Source organism: Brachyhypopomus gauderio, unplaced genomic scaffold, assembly GCF_052324685.1.
Source record: "Brachyhypopomus gauderio isolate BG-103 unplaced genomic scaffold, BGAUD_0.2 sc46, whole genome shotgun sequence".
In the NCBI taxonomy this organism is placed as follows: domain Eukaryota; kingdom Metazoa; phylum Chordata; class Actinopteri; order Gymnotiformes; family Hypopomidae; genus Brachyhypopomus; species Brachyhypopomus gauderio.
The window spans coordinates 1,745,767-1,767,195 of record NW_027506872.1 but is presented as its reverse complement, the minus strand read 5'-3'; the positions used below and the strand labels follow the sequence as shown (position 1 = coordinate 1,767,195).

The 21,429-nt window shown below is 41.3% G+C and overlaps 1 protein-coding gene across 8 annotated transcripts in view; it reads right to left on the bottom strand.

Moving 5' to 3' along the window:
- Nucleotides 1–21,429, bottom strand: part of LOC143487067 (uncharacterized) — a 51,517-nt gene that overhangs the window by 10,921 nt on the left and 19,167 nt on the right. For 2 of the 8 annotated variants that reach the window (XR_013123889.1, XM_076986387.1), the window contains exon 1: nucleotides 14,183–14,570. The exons of 2 other annotated variants lie outside the window; for them this stretch is intronic. The gene's annotated coding sequence lies outside the window, so the exon portion shown is untranslated. Of the gene's footprint in view, nucleotides 1–351; nucleotides 485–14,182; nucleotides 14,571–21,429 lie in introns of those variants that run through there. 4 more of the 8 variants (XM_076986386.1, XM_076986381.1, XM_076986382.1 and 1 more) reach the window with 3 other exon arrangements.

Sequence of the window (21,429 nt, the reverse complement as noted above, 5' to 3'; positions counted from 1 at the left end):
AAAGTAGAGACGCTCCTGAATGAGGTAGAGGTGCGGAAAAAACGTTTGTTTGGCACGTTGTGGCATTACGGAAAAGCGCAAAAGGTTTGAGTGGGATAGCATGTGTGAAGCTTTAAATGTTGTGGGGTCAGAATAATGCACCCTGGCAGAATAATATAATGCACCTAAAACATATCAGTGATGCGCTCACTAGCATCAGCGACTCAATAAAATAATTGGTTAAAATTTGCGCTGCGCATTCATTTGTCCTGGCTCTGGGTTCACTGGGTGCTCCACCACCTCTAACAATGGCACGGCATACCTGTGCGCAACATTGTGCAAGACCCCACATGCCCTCACAATACGACACACCTTCTCTGGCTGATACACGAGCATCCCCTGGTCCTGTCCAGCCAGCGCCACCGGCTTTCCAGCTGCCCAATCGCCCTCTCCACGACTGACCGGGTGGAGAATGGAGAGAATTGTATCTCCGCTCCCGGTCATTCTGTGGATTACAAAGGGTCATCAGCCACGTCTTGAGCACGTAGCTGCTGTTTCCTAAGTAATTTAACAATTTACCCATGTTTAAAATGAATTATTCTAACTGGAAATGTCAAATGCTTTTATTTAAATGCTTAAATTTTGTTGCTTACCAAGAAGCCACCAGTCACGCACTCTGCTAGCTTGTAATCTTATCCCAACCATGCAGTTTGTAAGGATGTACTAATCATTGGGTTGATTAGGGGTGCACGATATGGACTAGAATTGTGATGTGCGATAACATATATTAGGGGTGCACAATATGGACTAGAATTGCGATGTGCGATAACATTGTTGGATATCCCGATATCGATGTGAACCACGATAAATTAAGATTAAAATACAGAAATGTAGTGTCTCTCTGAACAGCAGCACGTTAATTTGTTTTGTTTCTTACTGTGTAATGAATCCAGAATAATTCCAAATATTTTGCAGGTTTATTCAACAATAGATTCAATCTAGGTTTATACTTTCACGAGTGACCATAGCGCGCGACTCCGCACACCTCACGTGAACCTCCGCGAATGGCGGAAGTGTTTAATCTTGCCGTGTCACATTCTTTGCAGTGTTGTCCGAAACGATATGTAGGCCTAGTAGTATAAAAACACCCCTCAAATACAGGGGATCCCAGCAAACAGCGAACGTCCTGGGGACGTTCTTATTAGAGGTCTTTTTATAATGTTCGCGATAGGACGTTCCTAGGCCATAACGGACCCCTCGAAGTCCTGGCGGAACGTTCCCAAAGACACATTCACGGGACGTTCGGCGACGTCCTCGTACAGTCGTTGAAATAACGTTATTTTTGTTGCCTTTAGAGAACGTTTGAGAACGTCCGGACGTGGTCCCGCGACGGTTGTCATGGTGCGTGCGTGAAAGGCAGTCAGCTGATTTAAAGTTTAACTCACTAGAGGATTAGCAAGTGGGAACATAAACGCACGATTCGTCTTCTCATGACTTAGGAACGTTAGCTAACATGAATATTCTGACAGAACGTTGCATTTGGTTAGTTACACTACTGAAAAAATACGTGTGTGTGGGAGGTGGTGGATATCAACCATTTATTTGACCTGCACCATGTCTCCGTACAGTTACGGTATTTTCCAGGAAAGCTATCGTTGAAGTTATCGCTTGATGTGTAGAGAGAAATCAGTCTGAGTCGTTCAAGCAATTCAAACAAGTTTTGATTAGCAAACGAAGATCTTCGGAGTCCTTATAACTCCCCTCACTGCTGTGCAAAGCCTTTTTCTGGATCAATCATGGATTTGTTTTGCACACAGAATATAGTTGGCCAATTTTTCAGGCTCCTCATATCACATTGTGGTGAAGCAAAAAAAAAAAAAAAAAACCTGGAGCCAGAACAGCCCACAACTGAGTGCGTCAATATTGCAAAAAAGAAGAAATTATTCTTACAGACACAGCCTCACTCACCTCTCTATTCTAGCTACTAGACATGGTAAGGGTGCCTAAGCTGAACTCAAGGGGCATTCTGGGTAGATGAATGCCCTGCCCCCTACTAAACAACAACAGGTCTAGCCTGCAACGCTACAATATCTATGTTGACAATTTTTTTCCATGACCCTTTATGAGATCCTTACTTCAAAGATCCTACCTCTTTAGAAGAAAATCTCCTGTGCTTTTGCTACCGGTTGTTCCCAATGTATTTTATTGCACACTTTTTTATAATAAACTGCTTACATTTTAAAATACATTGTCAGTTATATTGTAATATTTAAGTTACTGACCATGCAAGTATGAAATATAACCATATTTAGAAATAATTTTGACAAGCTGTATGTAGCCTCCAAGTATGAACATCTAGACACACATGCATATCTGAGCATGTAGTGTGTGCTTGAGTCATAGAATAGAGAACAGCAGTTAAATAAATTCTCCCTAGGGTCAAATAGTTTAAACTATTTTAAAAGGGCATTGAGGTTTCAGAAATACATTTTCATCAAATTAAAATAATGTTAGCTAGAAAAAAATCGAGAGGGTAAATGCTTTTATAGCACAAACAGGAGTTTCTGATGAGCCATTGAGTGAAGGTAGTCTCTACCCTCTCTGCTCCAACACATACAGCGTGAGACTACAGGAGGAGCAATGCTGATAATGCTTTCAGATATGTGTATGTATATGCACGTTTTTTTTAAGAAAAAAAGTTCTCTTTCTTTCCTAATCTATATGAAGTGTATGTGATTGCCAATGGTAAGTGCTTAATCATTTGTAAACCTTAAGCCCTGACTGTGTAAAATTATGAATATTACTTGATCCCCAATAAACAATAAGTTAAAAAGAAGAAGACACAGTTAACATTTCATTTACAGCTAAGCAAAGCTACACAGAGCACATTTTCCACAAACAGCATTTTAGATGTGGGACCATCTAAACCAAAAAACATCAAGAGAGAAGTTGAACATCCCTGTAGATTATGGAGTAATGTCCACACAGGTGGTAAGAAGTATCCACAGAGGTTATAGGATGTGCATGCAGCAGATCAGGAACTGCAAACATCGTCAATAAGGACTGAAAAAGAAAATACAAGTGTCAATACAAGTAATTTTTCCCCTTCAGAGGGGCAACTCGGCCAAAGATTGCAAATGAGCTGTTACTTAAGCAACTTTAACCCAGCCACGTACAGTCTTGCTGCAGTCCTGCTCCTCATCCTCACTATCATACCTCACTTAATACCCACGAGTGGTAAAAGCAGTTAAAGTGTGATGTCTGTTTGCCCAGTCAGTGGGTGTGGGGAAGGAGCAGGAAAGAACGCACGAGCAGCCTCTTCTCGTGCAGTAAATCGGTGTCATAATATAAACATTATTCTTTTTGGTTTATTACTTCTAGTTTCAAGGTGGGTTGAACAATATGTTGAGATCAAATTTCCAAATGTCTACTAACAAATTAATTTGAAAACATTAATTTAAGTATAAGAAAATATATTATATAATATAATATAATAAGAATAATAATTTGAGTTGACATGTTAATCTACAAGCTAAAAGTTACAGCCAACGTCAAACGATAACGTTAGCTAGTAATTGCTATGGCAGCTATCAACTTAATTTCTACGATTAATTCATGACGAATGTCTTAACCAAAGCTCGCTGTTAAATATTTTGAATAATTCAGCCAAGATTGCTAACTAGCTAATTAGCTAATGCTGGCTACTGAGATACAAGCAGCTGTGCTGTCGCCATAGAAACAGAGCCAGTTAGCTAGCTAGTGTAGCGCAAAACAGCAAATAGAACGGCTCTGCTTCAGCCTAACCAACGGGCTGTAGAAACGAGAAATGCTAACAGAGGAGTTTTCGCAGTTTACCACAGAGAAACATTATACAGAAATATATAAAAACACACAGGTATTAATGGTAGCTTGGAAATTAATGGTAGCTAGTTAACTAGCTACAGTAGCTATAACGACAACAGGTCTCTCGGTTAATTATATGGTTACCTCATTAGCTAACTAGATAACTCATTAAACACAGTGGGACATACCTTGAACACCAAACATACATGAAGCATAGGGTTAGACTTAGCCTGAAGGGGTTAGTTTAATCTCACACCAGTAAAGTCTAATTTCAGGTTCGTAAAGGCACCTATAGTAAAAAAAATACTCACAGCTAGCTCGGAAACTAGTCACGTTTACAATCAATGCATGCTAACTAGTTAGTTGTTCATAAACACGGTAAAAGCTCACCCACGCCAAACTTCACAATCTTGCTCCCGGATCTGCTACACTTGACCTATGTAAACTGGCTCAGAACTGGGATATGTAGGCAGGGTAACTCCAACTATAAATCCCTGTGATGGCCCACTAAGGCCCACACGTGTAACAGCATATGGGTTGTGTGTGTGGGTTGGTAGTGTTGGGGAGTTTATGGGGTTTTAAATGTTTACATGTTGCTCAATGAGCTTAGAGGTATAAAGACACAAAATAAAGACACCAGTGAATATGAACCCATACACTTGTAAGATGTAGGTAGCTCTTTTGTAGCTCTCTTTATAATGTGTAACACTTCATACCTTGTGCCAAAGGTTTAGCAATTTTAAAACACGTACTTTTCTATGCTAGGAGGGCACACCAGCAAGAAGAGTCAGACCATAGGTAGGGACAGTGGTAGCATTTTATTGAGCTTACCCAGATCTGTTTTTCCTGCCTTCTGTGTTTGTTCCCCAGGAGCCATGTCTGCAGCGTGGGTCAGTGGGGGTGCTTAAGAAGGAGTGCGGTTTTACTGAGTATGTCTTTATAGACCTGCTTGGAATTCTGGGAAATGTGGGCTAGACTATCTGGAACCTTTCTAGGGGGTAAACCAGAGGTATTCAGAGAGTTGTGTGAATATATGTAACTTTCTTGTCTTTATTGGCAGCATGGTGGCTTGGTGGTTAGCACGTTTGCCTCTCAGCACTGGGGTCTTGGGTTCAAGTCCCTATCTGAGTGGAGTTTCCATGTTCTCCCCGTGTCTGCGTGGGTTTCCTCCGGGATCTCCGGTTTCCTCCCACAGTCCAAAAGCATGGAGGTTAGGTAAATTGGCCCTCCCTGACAAATTCTCCCCGAGTGTGTCTGTCTGTGTCTCTCCCTGAGTGTGTGTGTCTGTGTCTCTTTCTGTTCAATAAAAACAAGTTGTTGTCTGAGTGTGTGTGCATGAATGTGTGTGTGCCCAGTGGTGGATGGTGCTCTGCCACTAGGGTCTGTCCTCTCTCCCCTTCCTGCACCCCATTCAGTCCCCCAGGGGGCTGTGGATCCCAGTAGAGAGTACGCTGTGCGCAATTGGCTGCCGCTTCTCGCCGGTGTGTGATTGGTTATCTGTAACGTAGCTGCGTTAACAATTGTAAAGCGCCTTGGGTATCTAGATAAGGCGCTATATAAATTGAAACATTCATTCATTCATTTATGCCTAACATGGAAGTATTATGTTGGGTGTTTGGAATGGGATGTGAGATGGGAAATGGCTTTATTGAGCTATAAGTGTTGTTAGTCTTTGTTGAGGGGAAATGTATCTGGTGAATTGTGTATGGTCTCACCCATGCTGTTAAAAGTGGCCATGTTGCCATGTGTCAGAGGGTCTGTTTGTTTCTTGTCTGGCCAGAATGTATGTGTCTCCGTAAGGAGTAATAAACGTTTATAATTGACTCTCCTTGCTGTGTTCCTTTGCCTTCGGTCACACCCTGACAATCCCGCTATTAGCCAATCCTTCTCTAAAATTAATTTGCATCCTGCCCCCTTTTTATTTGCCCTATCGGTTATGACCAGCACATTCATACATCCACTTATAACTTCTATGTGTACAGAGAGCCTGAGCTTGCACGCAATAATCAATGCAATGTACACTTCTGCACACAAGTGTCTGATGTATTAGGTTCCAAGTAAATTTAATCAAAATATGTGGGAAACCATATAGTATTAGGTATTTATTATCAGGTGCATGAAATGTGAGTTTATGAACATAGAAATACTTATTATAATCAGCCTTTATTTTTACAGAATGCCTTTATCTGATTGTGTGATTTGATTGTAACTTGTGTATTCATCTGTATAATTTGTTTTTGTGTAATTTGTGTGTTAACGGGCCGCCCAATGGAGGATGGGTTCCCTTTTGAGTCTTGGTCCTCCCAAGGTTTCTTCCTATTCCTCACCATCATAGGGAGTTTTTCCTTGCCACTGTCGCCTTTGACTTGCTCATTAGAGATTTGGACCCATAGTATTGTTAACCTTGTAAATCCTGTAAAGCGATTTGTGTTGTGAAAAGCGCTATACAAATATATTTGATTTGATTTGATCTCAATGAATTTGTGAAGGACCTGACTAATGTGTTACACCATGGCATTGTTTATAATGGCAAGCAGCTACAGGTGTTGGTGTCAGCTTTTTTGTGTGATGCACCAGCCAGAGCATTTGTTAAGCACATAATGGTTATTCTGGCTGTGACAAATGTGTGTAAGTAGGTGAATGGCACAACAAAATGACATTCCCTGAAACTAAAGCCAAGCTAAGAACAGACATGGATTCTTATGCTATGGTTGATGAACACCATTTGGAGCAGAAACTCAGCCCTTTGACAGGCATTGTAAAAATGTTCTCCCAGTTTCCAATTGATTATATGCACCTGTGTTGTCTTGGAGTTATGAGAAAGCTGCTGGTTTGGTTAAGGGGCAAGAACTTTGCTACCAGGCGTCCTTCTCAAACCATGGCATTAATATCTAATAAACTGTTAATGCAAAGGCCCAACACACCCTGTGAATTCTCTCATAAACCAAGGGAATTAACAGAAATTGATCGTTGGAAGGCAACAGAACTACGTCAGTTTATGATTTATACTGGTCCTCCAGTGCTTAAAGATTGCATGCCACATGGGGTTTATGATAATTTCATGTTGTTTTCGTTGGCCATGTTTTTGCTGTTGATACCAGATATACCAGATGAAAAGGTTATCTTTGCTCATAATATGCTTGTGGCTTTTGTTAGACATTTTGGTCAATTGTATGGAAAGGAGGAAATTGTGTTTAATGTCCATCAACTACTCCACCTAGCAGATGAGTACCGCAACTTTGGGGCTTTGGACAACATTTCAGCATTTCCCTTTGAAAATTACTTGGGAAAAATTAAGAGGCTTGTGCGAAAACCACATCACCAACTTCAGCAAATAGTGAAGAGACTCTCTGAAATGCCAACAGCAATTGTGCCAATTCCAGTAGACTCAGTAACTGTATACAATATGCACTGTAATGGACCTCGACCTCCACAGTTTGGAATAGCAGAACAGTACAAAAAAGCCATTCTGAATGAGAGTACTTTTTCCACTGAGCTAGGTGACAACTGCATACAAGTTGGTGACGAGATAGCTGTGGTTAATGTTTAATGGTTAATGTGGTTAATGATGTTTAATACATCTTCTGATGCAGACTTTTGGACACATCATCAGTGATAGTACCTGGGGTTTTGGGTCTTTCAACTTCAGACCCCCTCACTCAGGCGACCCGACCGGGAGTGATCAGTTCCCGGCCTGTGTCCAAGAAGCGCTCCTTCACGCCTTGTCCCTCTGGATCCACAGCCATCGAGACGCTTTCTCAGCAGCATGTGTCGCTAAACAGATGGCTCTCCTCCGTGTCCCTGTGATGCCTAGGAGACTGTAGGCCCTGCAGAGTGACTTCCCTACAAAGCCCCTTCCCCCGACCTCAATGGGTAGGCATCTTGCACTCCACCCCCTGTTACGGCAGTCCTCCACCAGCTCAGCGTATTTCTCCCTCTTCCTCATATTGGCTTCCTCCATCCTCTTCTCCCAGGGCACTGTCAGCTCCATCATGATGACCTGCTTGGACGACTCTGATTGCAGCACTATGTCTGGTCTCAGGCTGGTTTCCATGATGTTCTCAGGGAACTTCAGCTGTTTTCCCAAGTCCACCCTCAGCTGCCAGTCTTTTGCTGTTCCCAGGAGTCCTGTTTGGGCCTTTGGTTGGGGAGGAGGTTTTTCCCCAGCCTTCACAAAAAGTATTCTGTGACTCCGTGGTTGCAATTGCTTGTTGTAGTCAATGGCACAGTGGATGGACTGCTTTTGACTACAACTGCGCCACTGCCTTCAGCACCCGGTCGTGGCGCCAGCGATAGTGACCCTCTCCAAATGCCTTCGGACAGCTGCTGAGGATGTGCTCCAATGTTCCCCTACCCTGGCACATTGTACATGATGGAGCTTCCACCTTGCCCCACAGGAAGAGGTTTGACGGGCTTGGTAGGACATCGAAAACTGACTGTATGAGGAATTTTATGCGGAGTGGTTCAGCCTTCCACAACTCCATCCATGAGATTTTCCTGTCCATGAGTTCCTCCCATCTAGTCCACGCACCCTGCTGCCTTAGCCTCACCCACTGGCTTGCACGCTGATCTTCGACTCCAGCCCACACCTCAAGTTGGACCCGGTCCCGCCTTCTCTTGCCCCTAAGCCTGCCAAGGTGGCCTGTTGATACGGTTCCCAGTCCCGCCTGGCCGGGAGCCACAGATCCCACAAGCTCTTTGTGGAACAGCCGCGCTTCTGCCTGGTCCACCGCCTCTTGCGCCCTCCACTTTCTGCCTGTCCTAACGTCAATACCAGCTTGAGCGACCTTCGGGTCCTTCGATTCCCTGTACTGGAGAACCTCCCTTGCTCTGGTAACCATGAACTCCTCTGTGAGGCCTTTGATTGGTAGGGTCAGCTTGTTGTTGCCGTACTCCATTGGGTCCAGGTGCTGAGTTGTTCCTTGAAGCCTTGACCACAGACTGAATTTCCTTCCAGGTGGGGGTGTTGATGTTGAACTCACAAGCTGGCTCAGGTGGCTTGATTAGGTCTCTGCATTCTCCTAGGTCCTCCTCCCTCACTACGTTACTGTATGTTTTGTGGAGGTATGAGTCTACCTCCTCTTTTGCGCAGGTTAGATGGCCACTACGCTTCTGGCCTAGCAGCTGTTTGGTGAACCCGAAGGGGTTAGCTAGGAATGCAGCGTCTTTTAGCTCTTTCCTTTGCCCGTCTCCTATGCCACTCTGCTCTTCTGATGGTTAGCAACTTCTTCCTCAGGACACTGCGAATTTCTGCTAGCCCCTGCTTCAGGTCCTCAGTTGCCCTTTTGAACTGGTTCTTCAGGTCCCCGAGTTCCCATCGCAGCTGTGAGATTTTCTCTGCCCTTCGGTTCTTGGAATAAGAGTTTGCTGTAGTACGCTTCTCAACTGTTCCAAACCTCTCAGAGGCGATGCCGATGACCACTGTGGCCATTATTTTTAGCTTCCTGTCTGCCCCTCCTTTCATTGTGGCTTTCAGGATACCCTCCAAGTCACCTGTGTTTAATTTCATCTGTCCTGTATATGTCCTCATACAGAGCTAATTTTCCCTGTTTTATTTTCTCCACATGGCTGCCCGCCTGCTCGAGGAAAAATGAGATGAGGAGAGGCAAGCGAGTTATCCAGTGCCAGCCACCTACTGCCTGACCGGATAAGCCTACACCATGATGGACAATACTACATCTTTTCCTTTTCTTTATTTCTTTCTGTCTAAATTGTTGTTGTTGTCATGGTGACCGGTGTCGGCCAGAGGAGGATGGGTTCCCCCCCTGAGTCTTGGTTCCTCTCAAGGTTTCTTCCTCATGCAAAAAACTAGGGAGTTTTTCCTTGCCACTGTCGCCCTTGGCTTGCTCACTGGGGGCTAGGACTCGGCACTTGTAAAGCTGCTTTATGACAACAACTGTTGTAAAAAGCGCTATATAAATAAAATTTGATTGATTGATTGATTATCAAACTTCTTCCACTCACTCGCTTTACTGGCAGGAGGCCACTTGACCCACTTTTGGTGTTGTGTGCTGTCTGGAGCTAGGGCTTCCTGAGCGTGGAGGTTCTGGGCGCTGTGGGGTGACTCCTGGTCCGGATCCTCCTGCATCTCACCAAGGTCCTCTGGAGTGTGTGGGGGGCTATGTCCCCCACTGGCTCCTCTTGTGGTTCACAGAGGCTGTTCCTTGTGCGCTGCTCTGGCTGCTCTCTCCTCAAACATCCCATCTTGGTCTGGTGGATCTTCAGACCCCGAGGGTTTTTGCAGCTCTTGCCGCATATGCATGTCATATTCGTTGTCGGTTATCCGTTTGCATGGGTTGTTGCCTGGTTATCCATCTGGTTGGGGTGCTCATTCTCTCTCCCCTCCCCCCCCCCCCCCCCCTCTCGGGCTCTCCTGGGGGTGTGTTCCTTTAAGGCGTTTTGTAGCCGAGTAGGGGTTCTTCCTCTCAGAAAATGCAGGGCGGGTTGCTGGCCCTTCCTGCCCCGGTTGCCGTCTTTCCGTGCTGTCCGCTGTCTCTCCAAGCTGTCACCACTCTCTTCATGGTCGTCAACCAGTCTTTTCCTGGATGTCACTGGCTTTGCCAGAATGATACGGTTGTTTAATACATCATCTGATGCAGACTCTTGGACACATCAGTGATACTGTCAGTTATATTTGTCATCTATCAAACATTCAAACATAAGGATAACTATTTTTCATATCCTTGTGCATCATCTTACCGCAGTATCTAGGCTGCACAGTAGCCTAAGTAGCTGTAGACTTGATCACATCCAAAGAAAGTATGCGCTTTATAAAGATGGGGATGGTTTTATAGCTATTCCACTTGTCCACATGTTCATTTAGATACTCCGACCTCCAGTTATGCTCAGTTCATCTTTGGAAAAAGATTTTAATCAGATTTTTGTTCTTGCTCAGTTATCTTGCTTCAGGAGTGTTCTGGCTCTATACTTCAGTATTCAAATAGTACTAGTGACAATTTTAGATACTAAAATAAGCATAATACATTTTGTTCTGAAAAACTAAAAATAGCTAAACATCTACCTGTCCAAGAAGATGGAACAAATTTGGCACGTGGTGGAGTTTACCGACAAGAGCACGGCAGTTGTGCCCACCCTATGGGTCCAAAATAGACAATGTCTCTGGCCACGTGACAGTGTCAACATTCACAGAGCTGTGAAACAACAAATCAAACCAAGCTTAGACTGGACATTTAATGAGCAGATTCGGTGCTTAGCAACTTGTGTTAAGTCTCCTACTAAAGAACTTGATTGGAATTAGTGTTGTCACAATACCAAAATTATGACTTTCGATACAATACCTGCCTAAATATCTCGATATCGATACTGAAACGATACCACGGCAAAAAAACTAGCACATCAGGAAAAGTAATGGAATAATAGATAACATTTCTTTTTTTTATTAATGTTTTTTTATTAATATACAGAAAACATTAACAATGTGATATTCAGTGTTTGCTATCTGTTGAGAACAACATTAATGCAGGAAAACAGTTTTAACTTAATAAATAAAAATTAATAAATTCGATTATATGTCGCAGTTATTAAACATATCTGAACAAAACTTTAATAAATCTGTTACACCAGCTGAGCTTTATGGCCATGTTAATATGTTATATAACCATTATATAACTGTCATTGTAATGTAAACATTGCTGTATGAGGCCAGGGATGCTCGGTAGTTTTTTCTGTCACCATACTTTCTTGCTACCGGTGGAGAAAGTTTGCGTATGTGATCACGTGACTGACCGGCTTCATTTCATTGGCCAGACATACTCAGATGACAAGACGTTGGTCAGTCTTCTCACTGAAAAGACGAATTATTTACAAAACTAACGGTAGCGCGCGGCACAAATCCGATTGTAACGGCGTAAAAGTCGCGTTTTTCTCACCACTAATTTACTCAAGTAAAAGTAGAAGTCTTTCATATTACAACTACACTCACGAGTACATTTTTGTCTAAAAAGCTACTTGAGTAAATGTAATGGAGTAAATGTAACGCGTTCCTACCCACCTCTGCCTATGTGTCCTTGAGTGTATGGAATTTCTTTGATCGTTAACTTTATATTTGCAACCAAATCTCATTTACTAATCCATTTAAGAACACTCAATACACGTCTATGGCAGTTGCCTTTATTAGAAATAGAAATGTTCATGCCGGTGTTACACCAGATTCTGTGACAGATGTTTGTATTTACATTTTATCGTCTCTTAATTACATAAATGTACTTAAATAAGACTGACCATCCCCTCACCATTGCAGTCAACAAAAGAAATCATGAATGGGATGGACAGGTCACCAATTCACCAATGGGACAGGCCTGGGGTCACCAATTCTGACGGCAGCCATCATCAGAATATGTGACTCACTGAATCAATAGTACACCGTGACTCCACAATAGCAGAAAACAATGAAAAAAATAACCCTAACATTTTATTAATCTATATTTTATCCAAAGGGGCACAATTACCATTTATAATGACAGCATCTTACAGAACTTGCTTACGATGAAGCTGGCTATTTTCGTGTAAAATGATGTAACGAAACATTCTTGTTTAAGTACCTTTATATAATTAAGAGACGATAAAATGTAAATACAAACATCTGTCATCTTTTGGCTCGCGAACACCAACAAAATGAGAAAAGAAAGCGCATCAGCGTAGTTTATGTAGCGTTCGTAAAGCGCACGTGTGTGTGAAAAGACACTGTGAAATAGCACCCCCTGTGGTCACAAAACTCGACGGTCACAGAATCTGGTGTAGCACCGGCATTGGAATCACCAGTACAATTAAAAATTATGGTTTAACTGGTGCTGATCAAACAAAAAAACGTCCCGAGAACCAACACTGCGAACGTCCTCTGGACGTTTTTTTGTAACTCCTCTGACTTGATGTAATTGTTATATCATAATAACTGACCTGATGTTCTTTGAATTCTTTAAAGAATGCTTTGCTAAGTTGGAGGTGTTGGCTCCTTTGGTTGGTACAGCTTTAAAGCACCGTTTGCAGACCGGTTTTGATGTGTACACGGGGTTGCCATGACTGTATGAAATGTATGCAAAATAATTCTATATTTCGCTTCGTGCGTGTAGTTTTTCATCAAGCTGAGGATGGTCCGCAATATTGCTTGTATTACCAGCCATTCTACACGTTTTCTTCTTATTCTGCAGAGAGGAGGCAAGCGTTGCACTGCTGTACACACACACTGCCCCCGTGTGGCACTCTTTGGAAATACTGCTCTTTAAAAAAAACGCACTCAGTCCTATAGCACCGATACTAAGCAAATTGGGTATTGTACCGTTTTTAATGACTAAGTATTGCGATACTACTCTAGTATCGGTATACCGTGCAACACTAGTGGTTACTATAATTTACCATGTCTTTGCGTGCTTGTTACATTTCTGTTTCGGACTGCCCTCATAATTTGACCCTGTACTGTTCTTACGATTCTGCTTATGGATTTCCCCTTAATAAATCTCTATCTACTCAGCACTTGCATCTGCCTCGTTATCATTATAGAGATTGGGATTTATTTAAACTATATTTAAACACTGCACATTCTAAGTATAGGTAGTTTATTTTAAAATTGTTCATGTAGCCTAATTCTTTCGCTCCCAAAATACATTTAATTGTGTACCAATTTACTGTGTACCAATTTACTACATCGATATGCACACCACCATCTGCCAGACTCACGCAGAAGAGTAGCTGCTCATTAATAATAGACTGATTAATTTAAACAAATTTGAGTATAAAACAAATTTCTGTAGGAGGGGAACATGTTTACACAGGTGAAATATCCAAGCATCATGTGTTATAGAAATAACTTATGAATATAAAATAAAAAGTGAGTTGGCTTAAAACAGATTTGTGACCCGATTCAAAGAGTCAATTTGTTTGTGGATCTTTACTGGCGAGTCTTTGCTGGCCTGTTTTTGAGGGGAATAAAACAGATTTGTGACTCGATTCAAAGAGTCAATTTGTTTGTGGATCTTTACTGGTGAGTCTTTGCTGGCCTGTTTTTGAGGGGAATAAAAACTCCCCTCAGTCAGAATTGTCAGGATGGATCCTACAATGTACACTAAAATTGTCAATTATAAAATACATGGTGTTTATCCGCCTAATGTCAAAAAAGACGAAAAATACATAAGAAGGCAACAATAGTGATTGAGGTTTTTGTTCGCCGCTTCTTCAGCTGACTATACACTATATAGCCAAACTAAACTTAACCTCTTAGTTTTTAAATACTTATTTGATTCCTTTTAAATATCTTATCTCTATTTTACCCTCATTTTCTGGATTTGTATTCCTACATATTACTGACATTTTAATCAGAACGTTGCAGCTATTGTTTGATGCTCACCAAGTTAGCGTTTCCTTCCTTTTAGGCTCCACTTTGCATGCTAAAATCTGCCTTGACGCCGGGATTCAAGTCTCCCCCTGCTGAACTGCTGCTGTTTTTCCACAGAGTTGGAGGGTTGTTTTCGGCATTCCTCCCACAGCCAACAGCTAACCCACAGTTTACCCACAGTTTCCACAATGTTGCGTTACTCTGTCAATCAGCTAATGAACCTCAACAATCATAATACTCCAGCATGTATATCAGTTATCAAACACCTTGGACTTCTTCGCCGACCCCGTTATATTCACAGTTCCCAAAGAAAGTTTGTTTATTCCCGCTGCGGTCACGCTATCATCTCCCACTGGTCAGCTGTGCGTACCGTCGCTCCACAAACACGTCATCAGAGCACAGACGCTTCTGGAACTAGTAGCGTTGGAGTTTCCATGACAACGATACTCAAGAGTTCGGTTCGAAAACGCGGAGTGGACTTCAGCATTCTGCAACCAATACAGAGAACCTCTGCCTCATCCAGTATAAAAATGGAGCTGTTTAACACACAGTCGTTGGCAAACAAATCCTGCAAAGTCTCCTTCCACCACCTCAGAAATATTGCCAAACTTCGTCCGACTCTGACTGTATCAGATGCAGAAACACTAGTTCATGCTTTTATCTCCTCCTGGATTACTGTAATGCACTTCTCATCGGGATCCCTAACAAGAGCCTTCAGTGGCTACAGAACATCCAGAATAGTGCTGCAAGGGTCCTGATGAGAGTTCGTAAATATGAACACATCACTCTGGTTCTCCGTTCTCTTCACTGGCTTCCTATCTCTGCCAGAATAGAGTACAAGATCTCCCTCCTCACCCACCAGTGCATCTACGGCAACACACCCACCTACCTAAAAGAACTACTCAGACCACTAACCTCTTCACCATCACTCTGCTCTGAAAACACACATCGTCTCATGCAACCAAGGACAAAGCTCAGCACTATGGGTGATTGGGCCTTCTGCTCTGCTGCCCCTTGGCTGTGGAATGCCCTCCCTGACCATCTAAGGTCACCACGGTCAAAGGAGTGTTTTAAAAAGGGACTTAAAACTTTTCTCTTTAGGAAATGTTATGACCTATGACCTAAATTAACTTTCTTTTAAACACAGTACCTAGTGAACTATTAAAATAATGAAAAATAAAAAAATAAAATAAAATTTTGACCATATATTTTACCATATATTTGATCATATATTTTACCATGTTTTTTACTATGTACCTTACCATGTTGCACTTTGAGGTTTGTTTCAAATGTAAAGTGCATTACAAATAAAATATATTATCATTATAATTCACAGGCAGTGTTCAACCTTTGAGGTCATCGGTAAGAATTCTTTGTAATACCAAAATGTAAATAATGATTAGTGCCCTTATTTGTGTTTTATGTATAGTGTCCACAATATGCGTGTTTTTTAATAGATGGCCAACTCTTTCATGTGAGTAAAATGAAAGGCGGCTCGAAAAGACAAAGAAAAGTTGTCTTTGGTCTTGAAGAAGCCAATCAGATACTTACAGAATTTTATGCAAGTGCCATAGGCTCACACTGTGGAATTCTCAAGACGAAGGATGCCATATCCAGAAGATTTTTTTGGCCTGGCATGGGTGTGGACATCGAAAATTGGGTATGATTTATCATCTTTTTTTTATATATATTTCTTTTTAATTGAGTTGTAGTGTTATAATAATATTTTGTGTTAGGTTGTAGATTGATTACTACACTAAATGAGCTGAAGCATTTGTCCTCCCTAACAAAACTGCAGAGAAGGTCACAGGATGCATTGTGCAGTTCTTCTATAGATTTGGAGCACCAAAGAGATTTTTAACAGATCGGGGAACACAATTTATTAATCAAGGTTGGTTGGTTCACAAGTACAATAATAGATCTCTATATATTACATTTTTATAAATCATATAATACTTTTTACATACACAGAGTCACAATACTAATTGCTGGAAACGTATATATTTACAAACAGATTAACAGGGAAATTTGAAGCTTCCTGGGGGTGAAGCGAAGGATCTTTGTGCCCCATACCACCCTCAGACTAATGGGTTGGTTGAAAAAAATGAATGGCACAATTCAAAGGTAATATTATTATATATATATATATATATATAATCAGTGGGGAACCGTAAGGGCCCTCTACGCCCTCTCAGAGGGCCTAAAAATATTCTTAAAACAAATATATAATATAATTTATCCAATTTTATTTTATCTACTTACAGTTTGACAATCGACATCTAAACAATTACAAAAATATAAGCAAATAAATTATTCAAACGTGTCTATTCAATCTGTGTTGGAAGGTGAGGGGTTAAGTGGAAGCCTGTGAGCCTGTGTTTCCCCCAGGACAGTGATGCCCGCTGTTCGTTTACAGAGGGCCTGGCAGTTATAATTCAGCGCAATACCAGTTTCAAATGACAGTAAAATTGACCAATCACAGCTTCCCTCTTAGTGGGCGGGCTTAACTGTATGATAATTTCCGCCCGCTGTGGCGACGCTAGCTGTCGTTAGCACCACCGCTAGCTAGTTTTGATTCATTCCTTTGATGTCCTCATTTACATATTCCGCTTCCGAGAACCACAGAGCTGTGAAAACTTATTTTGTTTGGAAACTTATTTTGCTTAACAAGTTATCTAGTACAAATGTTATTGTTTATTGAGTTTCTAAAGCTATACTGTCGTCTTGGTTTTTTCTTTATACTAGTTTATTAGGAGAGGGGGGGGGTAGCGGGCCCAGGTTTAATGGTCACGGTTCGCTACTGATATATACAGAGCCGGAGTGGCTAATCGGGAGATTCGGGAGGATTCCCGATGGGCCGGCTCATGTCAATCTCTAGTTTGGGCCGATTGGGAGGGAAAAATAATTTTGGGCCGGATATGGGTATGAAACTTCCCGGTGCTGAAAAAGCTCCCACTCTGGCCCTGGATATAGATATATATAGATATATATATATATATATATATATATATATATATATATATGGATATATATATTTAATAAATATTTGTAAAAATGTTATTGTATAAGTAAAAATAAAATTGTATTATATAGTCATTATAAACTTTTACTCTGTATTCATTTGTTTACTTTAGGGCCCTGTGCAAATTATCATCTGAGAGAATGGATACTTGGGATATGTATCTCCAATCAGTTATGTTTGGATTGAGAACAAAAAAAAACTAATTACAACAAAGTTCTCACCATTCTTCATGCTGTTTGGTGTTGAGGCACGCTACCCTCGCGAAGTCCCAGAAATGTATGAGGTATTTTAGTGGCTGTCATTACAAACGCTCTTGTCTACATGTTTTATATATTTGTAGATTGTATTGGAATAATAAAATTTGAACATATGTATTTTATTCCTATTTCTCAAATTACAAAGGTGGACAACAGTATGGAATCAGTTATTGGTGAAGATACTATTTCCTGGGCCATAAAGATGAAGGAAAGTTTTGGTGAGATGATCAAAGACAAAGAACAAAGGAAACAAGAAAAAAAGAAAATTCCACCACAGCAGAGTCCACATTTTTCTGTGGATGACAGAGTATTAAGGTTCAATGCACGAAAATCACAGAGAAAATGTGGTAAACTGGAGAAATCATGGCTTGGCCCCTTCACCGTAACTGCCATTGAGGGAAAGAGTGCAGACATTGTTGATGACAAGGGAGTCAAATTTTTTTTTAATTTATATTGATTTGCTCAACACTACAGAGAGGATGTGCCTCATAGAATTCAGTCCTCCAAAGTGCAGACACACCTTTCTGCTTCATCATGTACAGTGGAGGAGAACACAGCACTGCAAGGACAGTCTATCCCACTGATCGATGCAGATGAAGACCTTACTCTCCAAGGAGAGTCATCAAGCCCGTTGCCTGCAGCTGACGAAAACACTGCACAGGCAGTACAGTCTGTTCTAGGTGTTGATATTAGAAACACTTCGGACAGAATTCAACTGTAAGTTGACTTTTCAGTTAATTGCGCTTGTAACAACAGTCATTGTAACAAAAGGTATTGAAACAAAAGAAAGTTAAGGTATTGGTAATAATGAGTGATTTAAAATATTTAAAAGAACATTTAAATCTAAGGTGAAACTTTTTATTATATATTAAATCTTATGTTTAAGACATATAAATTGTACGATTCAAGCCATGTGACTTATCTTGTTATTCTGTATAGCTGTACAAGAAGCCTGGTCTGGGAAAAATTGCTATGTCCTGCTGTCCAAAGTAGGCCCATACAAAATATTTTACTTAGATATTGAGAGATTTTGCCCCGGAAAAGAACTGGAAAGTGAGGTATGAACTGTTCTTGAATCAATCGTGATATTTCTACTGTTGTGATCAGGGGCTATTTTAGGATCAGGGGGGTGTTCCAAGAAGCGGGTTAGCGAGAAAACCCGGGTAAGTTAACTCAGAGTTCACGGAAACTCGAGGTTTTCCGTTCCAGAAACCGAGCTTAGAGAGAACCGGAGTCAGTTACTATAGCAACTTATGCTCTGAAGCTAACCTGCTCGCTGGCAGGTTAACTTGGACCTGACCCAGAGTTACAAACACGTCATCATGACGTGTCCTTTCCTCGAAGATCATGTGGATATTGAAACTCAGTTTATTCGCCGAGTTCTTCGTCGGGAACGCCTTATAAAACCCCGAATACACATAGGCCTACTATCATTTTCGGATTATTTTTTAATGAACGTTATCGTTTTCAGCACAATCCATTCCTTACATCAATAACTTTATTATTATAATAACATTTCAAATATTACACATCGCGGATCAGCCCTAAATTCTCTCCAGATTGTTATAGCTCGGTCTTCGTTTTTTGCTAGTGGAAGTTTTCTTTATAGTGTAGGAGATGTGGAATCTGTCAGCAAAGCTACTGTATGTCGGTCTGTCCGAAAATTATGTCCGGCATTAAAATGACTAGTGCCCGGTTTTGTGGTGTTTCCTGGGCTTAAGCCAGTTATGGACATCAAAGAGGAATTCCACAGCATCATTGGTTTGTCTTTAATTCACACGGACAATAAAGAAATTAAGCAAAGGAGAGGCAATATATAACGAACTTCATTCCATTTACATTTTAAGGATTTCCTAGAGTGATTGGCTGTATTGATGGAACCTACATATGCTACCTATTCCAGCACCATTAGAACATGAAAATTCATCCATAGCATTAATGTACAGGTACCTTTATAATCCTTAATGAATAATGTACTTATCTTTAATGGTAACAAAAATAACGTAGCTATTGTAACTGACCGTTCTTCCCATCAAGATCATATGTGATGCTTCCCACCTCGTCACAAATGTTGAAGCCAGATGGCCAGGATCCGTGTATGATTCCACACTGTACAACAAATCTGAACAGAGTAGGCCTGCGGTAGTTTTGCTAGTTGTTCACATGCAGTGTAATAGTTAAATCATTGCAAACCCTAGTGTGATTATAGGACATGACGGCCTCCTTCATGGAGACAGAGGGTATCCCTGCCTGTCCTATAGGCCTACCTTATGACTCCCTATTCAGAACCTGCACCTGGACCACAGTCCCGCTACAATCAGGCCCACAGCAAAACCAGGGCAAGAATTTAAATGACCCTAGGAATCCTTGAGGCCAGGTTCCAGTGCCTGAAGGGGCTCAGAGTAACCCCTGATAGGGCGTGCCACATAATAATGGCATATGTGGTATTACACAACATTGCAACCATCCAGGAAGAGCGACAGCCTACCATCTCTGACATGCCCACAGACAAGGAACCTTACATGCATGTGGGTGACAACAGAGATGGTGGAGTTGTCAGACCTGCAACAGATCTGCAATCACTGCTTTCCACATTAAATCATGCACCACCACCCACCCCACCATCCACCCTGTAACCTTTTAATATACATTACAGTCAAATTCACTGTTATGTTTCATTATTTCATTTTTTCTGTAAATATATTTTATAATATATTTTAAGAATAAGATATAGTTATGTACAGCCATACCACTTTGTACAATATTCTTATACTTCATTTTTATCTGATGCCATGTGTGTTTCACACCACTCAGATTAGACCTGGAATTAGTAAGTGTTCAATAAAAAAATATTTAAAAACTCAATACAGTATTATAAAGGTGGAGAAAATAATATAATCGCACCCTTCTGCTAAATATAAAAATATCATTTTCACTCACGCATTAACTCTGTTGGCAATTTTTTGACATGCTGACTGCCTTTCTCTAGCAGCTACCGCAGTATTACATTTACGTTTAATAATATCTAAATATTCTGCATACGCAGTCATTAATACTTCAAGCTACAGTGGTGTGAAATACGATGTTCGGCTGATTTTCACGTTTAAGTCCATGATAAATCCTATTTATCTGCGTTCCATTAAGAATGCCTTTCATAGTTATGCGTGAACGCGCTTCTGTCTGGGTCAACCTACTCAGAGTTGAGCGACCCTGATTACTTTAACTCCGATCCGCCGTTTTGGAACCGAAAACTCTGAGTATGTCAGATCGGGGTAAGACAACTCCGAGTTCAGGGTTAAGTTTAGAGTTTGTTAAACCCGCTTCTTGGAATACCCCCCTGGTCTTTAGGGGTGCCCAGCTCACAGAGGCACAATACCAAAGTATTGCGCAGGTGCAGAGCAAGTTTTTTGCATAATATAATATTTAAAAAATGTGTTGAGCCAGGGGGTGCTGAGCAACCTCACGGTGGTGCTCTAGCACCACTAAAAATACCCTAGCCTCGCCCCTGGTTGTGATTATGTCTGGCATGTAGTAAAAGCTTATTTGTAACAGGTAATCAACGCTTATCTCACAATTTTGGTTAAAGAACACAACAAGTGTTCTGAGGAAGCATTCCTTGTGGATTTCTTTGCCATGACAGCAATTTGGAATTCCAAATTTCAGAGAATCAAGGTATCAGTTCAGAGGATCAATGTTTCAGTTAACTAGAATTGGCTTTTATAGGACAGGATAAGCTTTCAAACAGCGTGCAATACATAAAATTGTCACAACACAATATTATTATTAATAATAATATAGTATCTTGATTTCAACAGTGGGATCCATAAAGGTACAAGATCATCTTGGGTGTGGTAAGTGATCACCATCACTGGTTTCTGGTTGTAAAACGGGAGATGTAGGGGACGGTGGCGAACCCAAGCGCCTCGTCCGTACACTGAATAATTGCACAAGCGCGAGGGAACAAAGACTCGGCGCGCTGG